This window comes from Mobula hypostoma, chromosome 18 (genome assembly GCF_963921235.1).
Source record: "Mobula hypostoma chromosome 18, sMobHyp1.1, whole genome shotgun sequence".
NCBI classification, from domain to species: domain Eukaryota; kingdom Metazoa; phylum Chordata; class Chondrichthyes; order Myliobatiformes; family Myliobatidae; genus Mobula; species Mobula hypostoma.
Window position 1 is genome coordinate 51,372,501 of NC_086114.1, and position 14,326 is coordinate 51,386,826.

Consider the following 14,326-nt stretch of genomic DNA (forward strand, 5'->3'; position numbering starts at 1 on the left):
GTAACCGAGAAAGAGAGAAGAAATCGCACACAACATCGGAAGACAGCTAACCCAGCTGAATGGGATGTGATCACAAATAAGCTGGGCCCTTTCAATAGTTGAGCCAGTGATCGAAAGGATCGTGTGAGAGGGGGGTGTCATCGGGAGAGGTCCTTGCTGCTATTCAAATGTAGACCACCCCAAATCCTCCTGTAGATCAATCAAAAAGACTGGTTTTTAAGATCATTCTGATAATCTTCTGTTATGGCATGGAGTGTGAACTGTTACCTGTGAAACTGAAAGAAGGTTATCTTGCTGTGGCCCTGCCACAGAGTAAGTACTGACAGTTTCTACATAGTTTTAGCTCTCGGAGATTGAAGGGATAAAGAGGGTGTGATGAAATTTCTAGAATACTTTATTGCAATTTCTGCTCAGTCTTGTAAGTAGCCAATTAGGGATGTTAGATAGTGTAGATGTAGGCACACATGTTAGTAATTGGGGAAGTGGTCTGAAGTGAAGAACATTTTTGCTGTCCTGCTTCATCAGATTCTCCTTAAAGTTTGGTCTTCCTAGGACAGATTTATGTCCAGGGGCCAGGAGGAGGGTACGTTAAGAGTAACACCCACAGTTAGATCTATTTAGGTCAACAGTCACAGAACTATGGAGTATCAAAGGATATGTCAGTCAGCTGAACCGGTAGATATAAAAATAGGTGTGTGTGTGTGTGTGTGTGTGTGTCTATGTGCAAGAGATTAGCTACCAAAGGAGTCAAAGGTACATTTAATGTCAGAGAAATGTATACAATATACATCCTGAAATGCTTTTTCTTCGCAACCATCCACAAAAACAGAGGAGTGCCCCCAAAGCATGAATGACAGTTAAATGTTAGAACCCCAAAGTCCCCCCAGCTCCCCTCCCTCCTGTACGTAAGTGGCAGCAAGTAATGATCCCCCCTCCCCAGCAAAAAAAGCATCAGCACCCACCACCAAGCACTCAAGTGTGAGCAAGGCAACAGCAAAGACACAGAGTTGCAGTTACTCCAGAGACTTCGTGTTTCACCCAGTATTCGACATACCACAGCTCTCTCTGTCTCTAGTAAGGGAGAAAGAGATGTCTCCGTTTCACAGCGAGAGGGGAGACATAACAAACAGCTCACTGGTTTACGATATTAAAAGTCTGTTGTGTCACTTTTTCTGAGTTCAGCCAGAGTTCTTCTGACTCCCATGACACACCGGTCTGTCAGCACACCGACCTTCAATCTGCCCGCCTCCAGAGCCCCGAGATCCTAGGCCTCCAAAGGCGAGCCGAGTTCTTAGGCCGGGCCATTGGCATGTCGGATAACGGCCAGTCATGACACCCCGGGAGCGGGTCCCATTCCCACAAAGAACCGAAGTCGGCTTGTAACTCCAGGTTTGGGTCTTCAAACGTACCCTGAAAGGGAAAATAAAGATATTAAAGATGGAAATAGAGATGTTTCCGAAGATTCAGCGCCATGTAGTTTGTTGAGACTGGGTTACCAGTTGTGAAAATTGGTTACCAACTGTTTGGGTCACCAGAAGAACTGTGTATACTCGTTTAGTGGGCAATGGATTATGTGTAATGTAGCTACTATGAACACATTGATAGTATGGGAGATACCGTTCGGGACTCCAGAGGGTGTGTGCATACTTGTTTGGGGAATTCTTTGTGTATGTCTGATCGCATGTGGGAAGACCTGAGAATCAAAGCCTAAGAAAGGCGATAGTACAGAAATATTTAACCTTCTACATAAAAAGAATACAGCAACATCATGGGCTCTGTTATGAAGAGGGGCAAAACTCACAGAGTATATAATCCATAAACTTCAGAAGGTTGAAGAATGGGCAAAGCCAGGTGGGTTAAGGCCTAGAGCCTGGAGGAACATTGGCTGTGGTGGAAAGGCCAATCGAAGAGGAAGGGAGAAAAAATAGCAGTCATTCCTTGTCATGGATATTTACAAGAGAGAACAAAGTGCCTGGAACCACATTGTGGATTCGGAGCAAGAAGGCTGCGAGTGGAACAGCTAAGGATGTCCGGAGTGAAGGCATTTGACTCCTCGGGGTAAAAGAGAGGCAAGACTGCGCAGTCGCATAACGTCAGCCAGTAGAGCGGGAAAAGTTTAAGAAGAAGACCGCCATATCCAGCGGCAGCAGAGAGAGAGAGGTAGATGAGTGATAGGACTTTGGCTCAACGGACTTAGGCGGTAACGAGGCGAGGTAGGTTTACCTGTGTTAATTGCAGAAAGGAAGTATGTGTGTGAGGCCGGTTTTCTGTGCTCGGTGTCAGATGTGGCAGGTCCTGGAGTCTCCCAGCCTCCCAGACGGTCATATCTGTACCTGATGTGTTGAGTTGCAGCTCCTAAAGGACTGAGTTAGGGAACTGGAGATGCAGCTTGATGACCTTCGGCTGGTCAGGGAGAGTGAGGAGGTGATAGAAAAGAGTAATAGGCAGGTGGTCACACCGGGGCCATGGGAGACAGTCAAGTGGGTAACAGTCAGGAGGGGGAAGGGGAAGAGTCAGGTACTATAGAGTACCCCTGTGGCTGTGCCCCTTGACAATAAGTACTCCTGTTTCAGTACTGTTGGGGGGGACAGCCTACCTGCGGGAAGCAACAGTGGCCATGCCTCTGGCACAGAGTCTGACCCTGTGGCTCAGAAGGGTAGGGAAAGGAAGAAGAAGGTAGCAGTAATAGGGGACCCTATAGTTAGGGGGTCAGACAGGCGATTCTGTGAACACAGGAAAGAAATCCAGATGGTAGTTTGCCTCCCAGGTGCCAGGCTCCTGAATGTTTCAGATCGTGTTCAAGATATCCCGCAGTGGGAGAGAATACAGGCAGAGGTCGTGGTACATATTGGTACCAATGACATAGGTAGGAAAAGGGAAGAGGTCCTGAAAAAAGACTATAGGGAGTTAGGAAGGAAGTTGAGAAGCAGAACCACAAAGGTAGTAATCTCAGGATTACTGCCTGTGCCACGTGACAGTGAGTATAGGAATAGAATGAGGTGGAGGATAAATGCGTGGCTGAGGGATTGGAGCAGGGGGCAGGGATTCAGATTTCTGGATCATTGGGACCTCTTTTGGGGCAGGTGTGACCTGTACAAAAAGGACAGTTTGCATGTGAATCCCAGGGGGACCAATATCCTGGCGGGGAGATTTGTTAAGGCTACTGGGGAGAGTTTAAACTAGAATTGTTGGGGGGTGGGAACCGAACTGAAGAGACTGGGGAAGAGGAAGTTGGCTCAGAAATAGAGAAAGCTTGGAGACAGTGTGTGAGAGAGGATAGGCAGGTTTGAGATGTCTATTTTAACACAAGGAGTATTGTGAACAAAGCGGATGAGCTTAGAGCGTGGATCAGTACTTGGAGCTATGACACGGTGACCATTACAGAGAAGTGTGGGCACGTGGCCAAGTGGTTAAGGCATTGGACTAGCAACCCGAAGGTCGTGAGTTTGAGTCCCAGCCGAGGCAACGCGTGTTGTGTCCTTGAGCAAGGCACTTAATCACACATTTCTTAAATCCTTCACATACATGAGGAGTAAAAATCTTTATGTCACATCTCTATTTGAATGTCCCATGTGCAATGATAGTTATTTATAATAATTTATAATAAATAAAGCAGTCAATGTAACATAGACATATACTCAAATCAGCGTGAGTTCATCAGTCTGATGGCCTGGTGGAAGAAGCTGTCCCAGAGGCTGTTGGTCCTGGCTTTTATGCTGCTGTACGGCTTCCCAGATGGTAGCAGCTGGAATAGATTGTGGTTGGGATGACTCGGGTCTCCAATGATCCTATCGGCCCTTTTACACACCTGTCCTTGTAAATGTCCTGAATCATGGGAAGTTCACAACTACAGATGCGCTGGGCTGTCCACACTATCTGCAGAGTCCTGCGATTAAGGGAGGTACAGTTTCCATACCAGGCAGTGATGCAGCCAGTCAGCATGCTCTCAATTGTGCCCCCGTAGAAAGTTCTTAGGATTTCGGGGCTCATACCAAACTTCCTCAACCATCTAAGGTGAAAGAGGCACTGTTGTGCCTTTTTCCACACAGCTGGTGTGTACGGACCACGTGAGATCCTTGGTGATGTGGATGCTGAGGAACTTGAAGCTGTTTACCCTCAACCCCAGATCCATTGATGTCAATAGGGGTTAGCCCATCTCCATTCCTCCTGTAATCCACAACCAGCTCCTTTGTTTTTGCGACATTGAGGGAGAGGTTGTTTTCTTGACATCACTGTGTCAGACAGATTACTTCTTTCCTGTAGGTCACCTCGTTATTGTTTGAGATCAGGCAAATCAATGTCGTGTTGTCAGCAAATTTAATTAGCAGATTGGAGCTGTGGGTGGTGATACAGTCATGGGTATACAGTGAGTACAGGAGGGGACTCAGTAAGCAGCCCTGAGGGGCTCCTGTACTGAGAGTCAGAGGGTTGGAGGTGAGGGAGCCCTCTCTTACAACCTGCTGGTGATCTGACAGGAAGTCCAGGATCCAGCTGCACAAGGCAGGGTGAAGGCCGAGGTCTCTGAGCTACTTGTCGAGCCTGGATGGAACTATGGTGTTGAATGCTGAACTGTAGTCCAAGAACAGCATTCTCACATAAGCATCCTTCTTCTCCAGATGTGTAAGGATGGTGTGTAGAGCTGTGGCTATTGCGTCATCTATCGATCGGTTGTGTCGGTAGGCGAACTGCGCGGGGCCCAGTGTGAGTGGTAGCAAGCTGCAGGTGTAATCCTTGACCAGCCTCTCAGAGCACTTGTTTATTATTGAGGTGAGGGCAACAGGACGCCAGTCGTTCAGGCATGTTACCTTGGTCTTTATTGGTACAGGGATCATGGTGGATAATTTGAAGCAGGAGGGTGCTCTACACAGGGAGAGGGAGAGATTAAAAATGTCTGTAAACACACCTGCCAGTTGGGCTGTGCACATCCTGAGTACTCGCCCTGGGATGCCGTCCGGTCCTGCAGCCTTGCGACTGTCCACTCGTTGGAAACATGTGCGTACCTCAGCCTCACAGATGACCAGGTTGCAGGTGGCTTTCCCCGGAGAATCAGAGTTAGCGACATTAAACCTGGCATAAAAGCAATTGAGCTCATCTGGGAGAGAGGCCACAATGTTGGTGGCACCACAACGCTGGGCTTTGAGGTCTGCGATGGTATGCAGCCCTCGCCACAAGTCGCGTGTGCTATTCGTTGTGAATTTTCACTCAGTCTTCTCCTTTTATTGTTTACGGCCTTGATAGCTTTGCGCAGATCATAGCTGCTTTTCTTGAGCTCTAGTTGATCGCCAGCAATGTAAGCTCGACTTCGCTCTGTAAGTGCTGTTCGCACGGAACTATTGATCCAGGGTTTCTGGTTCGGGAAGATCCTGACCGACTTCTGGGGGACAACATCGTCGATGCACTTCCGGGTGAAGCACATGACGCCACCAGTGAACTCCGAGACATCTTCATCAAGAAAGACATTCCAGTCGACGTCAATGAAGCATTCCTGAAGCATGGAGGCTGATTGGTCAGACCAACAGCGGACAGTTTTAACCATGGCCGCCTGTACGTCAGCAAAAGCAGGATCGAAGAGTGATCTGATTTTCCAAAAGCTGGGCGAAGGAGAACTTTGTAAGTGTTGCAGAAGGGAGTGTAACAGTGGTCAAGTGTGTTATCTCCATGAGTGCTCACCTGGATGTGCTGACAAAACTTCAGAGAGACTTCCATCAGCGACGCTCAATTAAGATCACCAGCGTCGATGAAGGCAGCCTCTGGGTGTGCAGGCCCTACCATGTTGATGGACTCGTACAGTTCCTTGAGAGCCAGGTCAGTATCAGCCTAAATATCAGTTTAAAATACTCTTAATTGTATATAAGGTTCTGAGTAATCTAGCTCCTCCGTATATTTTGGAGTGTCTAGCCCTTTGCATCCCTAATTGTAATCTTAGATCTGTGAATAACTGTATGCTTAATGTTTCTTGAACTAAGCACATAAAAACTGGTGATGCGGCCTTTTGTTCTTATGCATCTAAGATCTGGAATACTCTACCCATTGAGATACACCAGGCTGGTACTGTGGATCATTTCAAAACACTTCTGAAATCCTACCTGTTTTAACCTGACCTACTTATAGAATTACTTAATGCCTGTTGAGATTGAATTATTTAAATGAACAAGAATGGGGACTTGGGTTCTGTTGTAGTCACTACCTGTCTTAATGGGTGACCCTCATGTCTCCTTCTCCTGTCAGGACACTATCTCCAAACGAGTCATATAACCAATAGCCCTTGGGGAGAATCTGGTGGATTTCAATCATTTCCTCTAACTTAGACCAACATTCTGCATTGTCACACGCAACTCTAAATAAGGGCAGTTCAGATAGAAGGTTCTGTTTTTCTCCTGGGTTGAAGGGCTTGTGGATGGTGGGGATGAGGGTGTGAGGCTCGCTGGGGTCATCAGGATTTTGATCCTGCATTGCTTGGTGCCATTCTGGCAGGCAGTACTGGGTATAACCTCTCCTGTTTGTAGGTACTTCTCAGCTCCCTGACCCAACACTTCCCAATTTACCTCATCATCTTCCTCAGCAGTTATTCCCAAGTCTGCTGCCCAGAGAGCACCCACCTACTGGACCTTATCCTATTCCCCAGATCCCTGACTAATTCATTCTTGTATTGTTCTAATTGTTCTGCCTGTGTTTCACCCATGTCTCTCTCTCTCTCTCTCTCTTCCTCCCCTCCTCCCCCAACTCTCTCTCTCTTCCCCTTTCTCTCTCTCCCTTTCTCTCACTCTCTTCCATTCTCTCTCTCTCCATCTCTCTCTCTCCATAAGTGTTCTAACTGTTCCTTCAATATGACCTGCTCTCACTTGTACACTATCTCGCTGTTCCCTGCAATCATCCCCTTCCTTCTGTAGCTCTATTATTACTGGAACATAGACCAAAGAAAACCTACAACACACTGCAGGCCCTTCGGCCCACAAATTTGTGCGGAACATGTCGCTATTTAGGAAATTAAAATCTCCTATCATGACAACTCTGTTATTATTACACCTTTCCAGGACCTGTTACCCTATCTGCTTCTCGATGTCCCTGTTACTATTGGGCGGCCTATAAAAAACACCCAGAAAAGTTATTGACCCCTTCCTATTCCTAACCTCCACCCACAGAGACTCCGTAGACAATCCCTCCATAATAAAGGCATCTGTTAGTCTTGCGAGACCATGGATCTGTGCCTGGAAGGTCTTCACTCTCCAGAGCGCAGGCCTGGGCAAGGTTGTATGGAAGACCAGCAGTTGCCCATGCTGCAAGTCTCCCCCCTCCACGACACCAATGTTGTCCAAGGGAAGGGCATTAGAACCCATACAGCTTGGCACCAGTGTAGTCGCAGAGCAATGTGTGATAAAGTGCCTTGCTCAAGGACACAACATGTTCCCTCGGCTGGGACTCAAACTCACGACCTTCAGGTCGCTAGTCCAATGCCTTAACCACTTGGCCACGTGCCCACACTTCCACCTTTTCTGCAGCCATGACACAGTGGCACGTCCCCACCTCTTTTGCCTCCCTCCCTGTCCTTTCTGAAAACCCGGCACTTGAAGTAACCATTTCTGTCCCTGAGACATCCAAGTCTCTGTAATGGCCACCATGTCATAGCTCCAAGTACAGATCCACACTCTAAGCTCATCCGCTTTGTTCACAATACTCCTTGTGTTAAAATAGACACATCTCAAACCGTCTGTCTGAGCGCGTCCCTTCTCTATCACCTGCCTATCCTCCCTCACATACTGTCTCCAAGCTTTCTCTATTTGTGAGCCAACTTCCTCTTCCCCAGTCTCTTCAGTTCGGTTCCCACCCCCCAACAATTCTAGTTTAAACTCTCCCCAGTATCCTTAACAAATCTCCCCGCCAGGATATTGGTCCCCCTGGGATTCACATGCAAACTGTCCTTTTTGTACAGGTCACACCTGCCCCAAAAGAGGTCCCAATGATCCCGAAACGTCGACTCATCGTTTTCACAGATGCTGCCCGACCTGCTGAGTTCCTCCAGCGTGTTGTGAGTGTTGCTTTCACCCCAGCATCTGCAGATTATTTTGTGTTTAAGAAACCAGATAGATCATATTGGTTAACAATAGACTACACCACCCTCAATGAGACCACACTGAGATGGCATCGCTTTGTGGCCAGCTCAGCCACGATCCTCAATGGCCTGTCTCCAGAACAAACTTTTCTCAGTCCTGGACACTGCAAATGGATTTTGAGGGCTCCTATTAGCACCTGAGTCACAAGACCGATTTGCCTTTACCCTGAGTGGGCAGCAGTATATGTGGACCAGACTGCCCCAGGGATTCCACAATAGCCCATCCATTCTTCATAAGGTCACAGCACAGACAATCCAACACCCTACTGCTCGACCATCTTACCATATATAGATGATCTACTAATTGCCTCAGAGGATGAAGCCGGTCACTTGGATTAGATTAGATTATGAGGACACACAGTCCTCTTTTATTGTCATTTAGTAATGCATGCATTAAGAAATGATACAATGTTCCTCCAGTATGATATCACAGAAACACAAGACAAACCAAGACTGAAAAACTGTCAAAAACCACATAATTATAACATATAGTTACAACAGTGCAAAGCAATACCGTAATTTGATAAAGAACAGACCATGGGCACGGTAAAACAAAGTCTCAAAGTCTCTCGAAAGTGCCATCATCTCACGCAAATGGTAGAAGGAAGAAAAACTCTCCCTGCCATGAACCTCCAGCGCCGCAAGCTTGCCGATGCAGCCCCCTGGAAGCACTTAGGGGCGATAGTCAGTGTTTCAGAAATACTGCTGTTGCCGTTGCTGCTGGTTGGAGCCACTACCATCGGAGGTCGGGTCACTGCCATTGGATCCCGATGGTCCCGGAGATGTTATCAAAATTCTGGGATTTATTCAAACTAACTGTAGTTCATATTGACCTCTTTCAGTTAGATGTTTTCTTCGTGTCCTCGCCATTCTTTTCTGTTGAGGATTAGCGAGCTGGGGTTAGCGTGATCTGTTAGTTTTTGTATGAGGGAGGGGTTGGGGTTGTTTGGGCTTTGTGAGATGGGGGGGGGGCGCAGAATTAATGTCTTTCTTTCTATTACCTATATGGCTTTCTGTATTCTACGGCTATCTGGAGAAGACAAGTCTCCGAGTTAATTTCTGCATATATACTTTGAAATGTGGGTAGTGCAAGTAAGTGAACCTGTCATGATGATGGGACAACTGATATTACACACTCCCAGTACCATTGCAGAGCTTCTGAACACATGGAGGCTGAGAACAGTCACCAACTGCAGAAGGGAAGCTTGGGAGCTCTCATCCTCAAAGACAAGTCAGTAATCATCATCCTAACAGAGGGGGAGGCACACGAGTGCCAAATGGAAATTAAAATTAGAATTAGAATTAGAATAGAGTTAGATCTTACATCTGTCCCACAACATGAGCGAGTAAAAATCTTTGCGTTATGACTCCATCACAATGTACAGACATGTGAATTAAGAGCTTGTAGAAAGAAGCTATTCCGTAGCCTGTTGGTCCTGGCTTTAATGCTATGGTAGCATTTGTGAGATGGAAGCAGCTGAAACACTTTATGCTTGGAGTGACTGGTGTCCCCAGTGGTCTTCCGGGCCTTCTTTCTGCACCTGCTGCTTTCAACGTCCACGATGGAAGGAAGTTCACATCCACAGATGCACTAAGTTGTCCATACCATTCTCTTTAGTGCCCAGCAATCAAGGTTGGTGCAGTTCCCGTACCAGGCGGTGATACAGCCAGTCAGGATGCTCTCAATGGTGCCTCTGTAGAAGGTCTTGAGGATTTAGGGGCCCATGCTGAACTTCTTCAGTCACCTGAGTTGGAAGAGATGCTGTTGTGTTTTTTTTTGCTACAAGCTAGTGTGTACAAAGTAGGAGAAAGATATTGGTGTGAAGGAAACACCTCCAGAAGGGGAAACAGAGGACATTTTTATAGATGAGTCTCGGAGGTATGCAGATGGAAAGCCAAGGATTGGATGGACCATGGTGAAGGAAATAGGTGAGGAATTAGCTGCAGGAAACACTGAACTCAGGTTAAACCGGTTGACTCACCTTCTTCTTGCCTCAGAGACAGAACAAAGGACCAGTTGTTAGTGTCATTACAGCGAATCTAAGTGGTGAACACCAGCCTGCAGTGTCACATCTAACCACAGCTGATGGAAGTGCACCCACAGATGAAAGAGAATGGAAACACAAATGCAGAAGACAGAGGGAGATTATGTCAGCGAACTGTGAATAAAGCTTAAAGTATAACAGTAACTATACTTTGTAATGAAGGCTGGTTCTTGGAGGTAGATGATTAGTTGTATCGAATCGAAAGATATTGGGGAAAATAGATGGGAATTGATCCTGTTTAAGGTAGAGACACCACATTCCACAACTTCAATGACAAGGCAGACCAGGAAGGAGAGAAGAAATCGCACACAGCATCGGAACGCAGCCGCCCCAGTTGAATGGGAAGTAATCACAAATAACCCTTTCAGTGGTTGGACCAGCAGTTTAAAGGAGACCAGTCATTGAAAGTGGGCATGCAGGTACAGCAGGCGGTGAAAAAGGCAAATGGTATGCTGGCATTTATAGCGAGAGGATTCGAGTACAGGAGCAGGGAGGTACTACTGCAGTTGTACAAGGCCTTGGTGAGACCACACCTGGAGTATTGTGTGCAGTTTTGGTCCCCTAATCTGAGGAAAGACATCTTTGCCATAGAGGGAGTACAAAGAAGGTTCACCAGATTGATTCCTGGGATGGCAGGACTTTCATATGAAGAAAGACTGGATGAACTGGGCTTGTACTCGTTGGAATTTAGAAGATTGAGGGGGGATCTGATTGAAACGTATAAGATCCTAAAGGGATTGGACAGGCTAGATGCAGAAAGATTGTTCCCGATGTTGGGGAAGTCCAGAACGAGGGGTCACAGTTTGAGGATAGAGGGGAAGCCTTTTAGGACCGAGATTAGGAAAAACTTCTTCACACAGAGAGTGGTGAATCTGTGGAATTCTCTGCCATAGGAAACAGTTGAGGCCAGTTCATTGGCTATGTTTAAGAGGGAGTTAGATATGGCCCTTGTGGCTACAGGGGTCAGGGGGTATGGAGGGAAGGCTGGGGCGGGGTTCTGAGTTGGATGATCAGCCATGATCATAATAAATGGCGGTGCAGGCTCAAAGGGCCGAATGGCCTACTCCTGCACCTATTTTCTATTTTTCTATGTTTCTATGTTTATGAGAGCCCAGGAGGGGGTGCCATCGGGCAAGGTCCTTTCAGCTATTCAAATAGAGACCACCCCAAACCCTCCTGGAGATCAATCAAAAAGACTGAATCAACTGATACGAAATGCTGGAGGAACTCAGTAGGTCAGGCAACATCTATGGAAATGAATAAACAACCTTTCAGTCCTGAGGAAGGGTCTCGGCCTGAAGCGTTGATTGTTTATTCATTTCCATAGATGCTGCCTGACCTGCTGAGTTCCTCCAGCATTTTGTGTGTTGCTCCAGATTTCCGCCATCTGCAGAATTTCTTAAGCTTATGTTGAAAAAGGCTGGTTGTAAAGATCATTCTGATCATCTTCTGTCATGGCATGGGGTATGAGCTGTTATCTGTTAACCTGAAACAAAGTTACCTTGCTGTGACCCTGCCCACAGAGTAACCACTGACTACCACAACTGATGGCTTTAGCTATCAGAGATTGAAGGGGCGAAGAGGATGTGATCAAATTTCTGGAGCATTTTATTGTTATCTCTGCGCCATCTTGTAGACAGCCAGTTAGGGATATTAGATAGTGTAGATGTAGGTGCACATAGGTTAGTAACTGAGGAAGGGATCTGAAGTGAAGGACATTTTTGCTGCCCTGCTTAATCTGATCCTCCTTAAAGTTTTGCCTTCCTGGGTTTGATTTATGTCCAGGAACCATAGTAGGGTATGTTAGGGAGTATTCTGGAATTATGTGAATATAGCAGATATTAATTCAAACAAGAACAAGGCTTCAATTCTTATTGTAAATGTAAGTGAGTTGAGGAAGCTTGCTATTAGCCTTCAGCTTTTTGTAATTTGCAAGCTGTAATTTGAAGTTAATTGTGTCAACTGCTCCACAGACTAAAAGATTGCATATGCAAGAGCCAAATGTTAAGACAATGGGGTTGTGCTAATTGGCTTGCATCAAACCAGACAACATGGCTAAGTTATTTGCACCATGGTGACTTGAGTGGAAGCTGGCAGACCAGACGGATGTTGTCACTTAGCATATCAAACATGGTTATAGGTATAGGATGTCAATAGTTTTTGTGTATTTATTTATTATATTTGTGCACTCAGAAACAGTCCTGACAACATTAATTTTGGGTAACTAGCTTCCCTGTCATCAGAAGGTTTTAGAACAGTTATACAAATTAAGGCATTTTGATCTTCAGAAGTGTCTTCTCAATTACAATGTGCTTCCCCTAAGTATCTCAAAGGAACCATTTTTCAACACAAAATATTGAAGTGAATAATGTCATTGCAACTATTGAAATTGTATTGAATCACCTGCTGTTACATTTGGTCTTAAGGGTATAAAACGTGATGTGCATTTGGGTTTGAGAGCCTCTATTGAGAGAGTCCCCAAAATGATGCCAGCTTGTTGTGTTGAATCTGAGGACTCGGTCGATCAAGGTCGACCATGGGCGTTGTGTCCTAGCTGTCTAGATATGCAAGCCTGGGCAGTACAATACAGAGAGCATGATGTTGCCCATGTAGTAAGCTCCGCCCCTCCACGCAGCTGATAAGGACCAGCAGAGACCCATACAGTTTGGCTCCAGCAGTGTCGCAGGAGTTGTCAGTCAGCATTGAACTCCAGACTTTTCCTTGGGGTTTACTCCCAAAGCCTTCCCCATGAGTGAGTATGGCCACAAGGCAGAAGAGGTTTGGGAACAGAGTTTTCCTTCTCCTAGATGAACTGCCAACCACGGCCGACGAACCCCGTCTGCCTGAAGCAGCTGGTTTTAAGGTGCCAATAACCTGCCTTTGCCCCTTCTCCTGTCAGTAGAAATGGTTCTTCTGGGCTTAGTAACTAAGCCACACGTGAAGGCCAGGTGCTCGACTTGGTTGTCAGAGGCTATTTGAGTCGGATGCCATTGGGAGCATTTAATAGGTAATGGGAGCTTGTGCCCATTGTCGCTCCCAACTATAACAACCTTAGGAACCTTGTACCAAATAAAGACGTTTACATCATCAGCGTCAGTGTCTCTCCAGTGACTTTGATCACGGTCACAACAGGAACATAAATTGATCTTCGTTCTTGCTTCACTGCATTCAGTTGTTTGTTCATTAGTAATACATGTCTATGCTCAGACTGGAACTAATTTTCCTCCCTCTTCCCACAAGACCTTCTGTCCTCGGCTTCCTTCATTGCCGGAATGAGGCTAAACATTAACTATAGGAACAGTACCTTATATTCCACCTCAGTAGTCTAGAACCAAAGGCACGAATATTAAATTCTCCAATTTGAGGTCAACTGCCTCTCTCTGTCCCTTTGTGATCTCTTCTCCCGAACTATGCAATTCTTCCCACACTCACTACAGTCCCTATCACCCCCATTATTCCCATCTGCTCTCCTCCCTTCCTGTCCTTGATTCCATGCTCCACCTTTTTCTCCTATCAGAATTCATTTTCTGATGCCCTCTGCTGCCTCCACCTATCACCTCCTGGCCTCTGTCACTATATATGCTCCTCCTCCGTCTGCCAGTTTCTCCATCTCACCTGGACCCTCCTATCATTTTCTAGCTGTTGCTCCATCCATTCCATAAGAACGTAAGATGTAGGAAAAGAATTAGGCCATTTCCCCCATCGCATCTGCTCCACTGTTTCATCATGGCTGAGCCATGTTTCCTTTCTGCCCCAATCTTCCACCTTCCCCCTTATCCCCTCATGCCCTGACCAATCAAGAATCTATCAACCTCTGTCTTAAATATACATAAAGATGGCCTCCACAGCTGCCCGTGGCAAAGAATTCCACAGATTCACCTCTCTCTTGCCAGAAAAATTCCTCTTCATCTCCTTTCTAAAAGGATACCCTTCTATTCTGAGGCTGCGTCTTGGACTCTCCCACGATAGGAAACAATCTCACCATATCCATTCTATGAAGCCCTTTCACCATTCAATGGGTTTCAATTAGGTCACCCTTCATTCTTCTGAATTCTAGTGAGTACAGGCCCAGAGCCATCAAATGCTCTTCAAACGACAAGCCATTCAATCCTGGAATCATTTTCATGAACCTCTTTTGAACCCTCTTCAGTTTCAGAACGCCCTTTCTAAG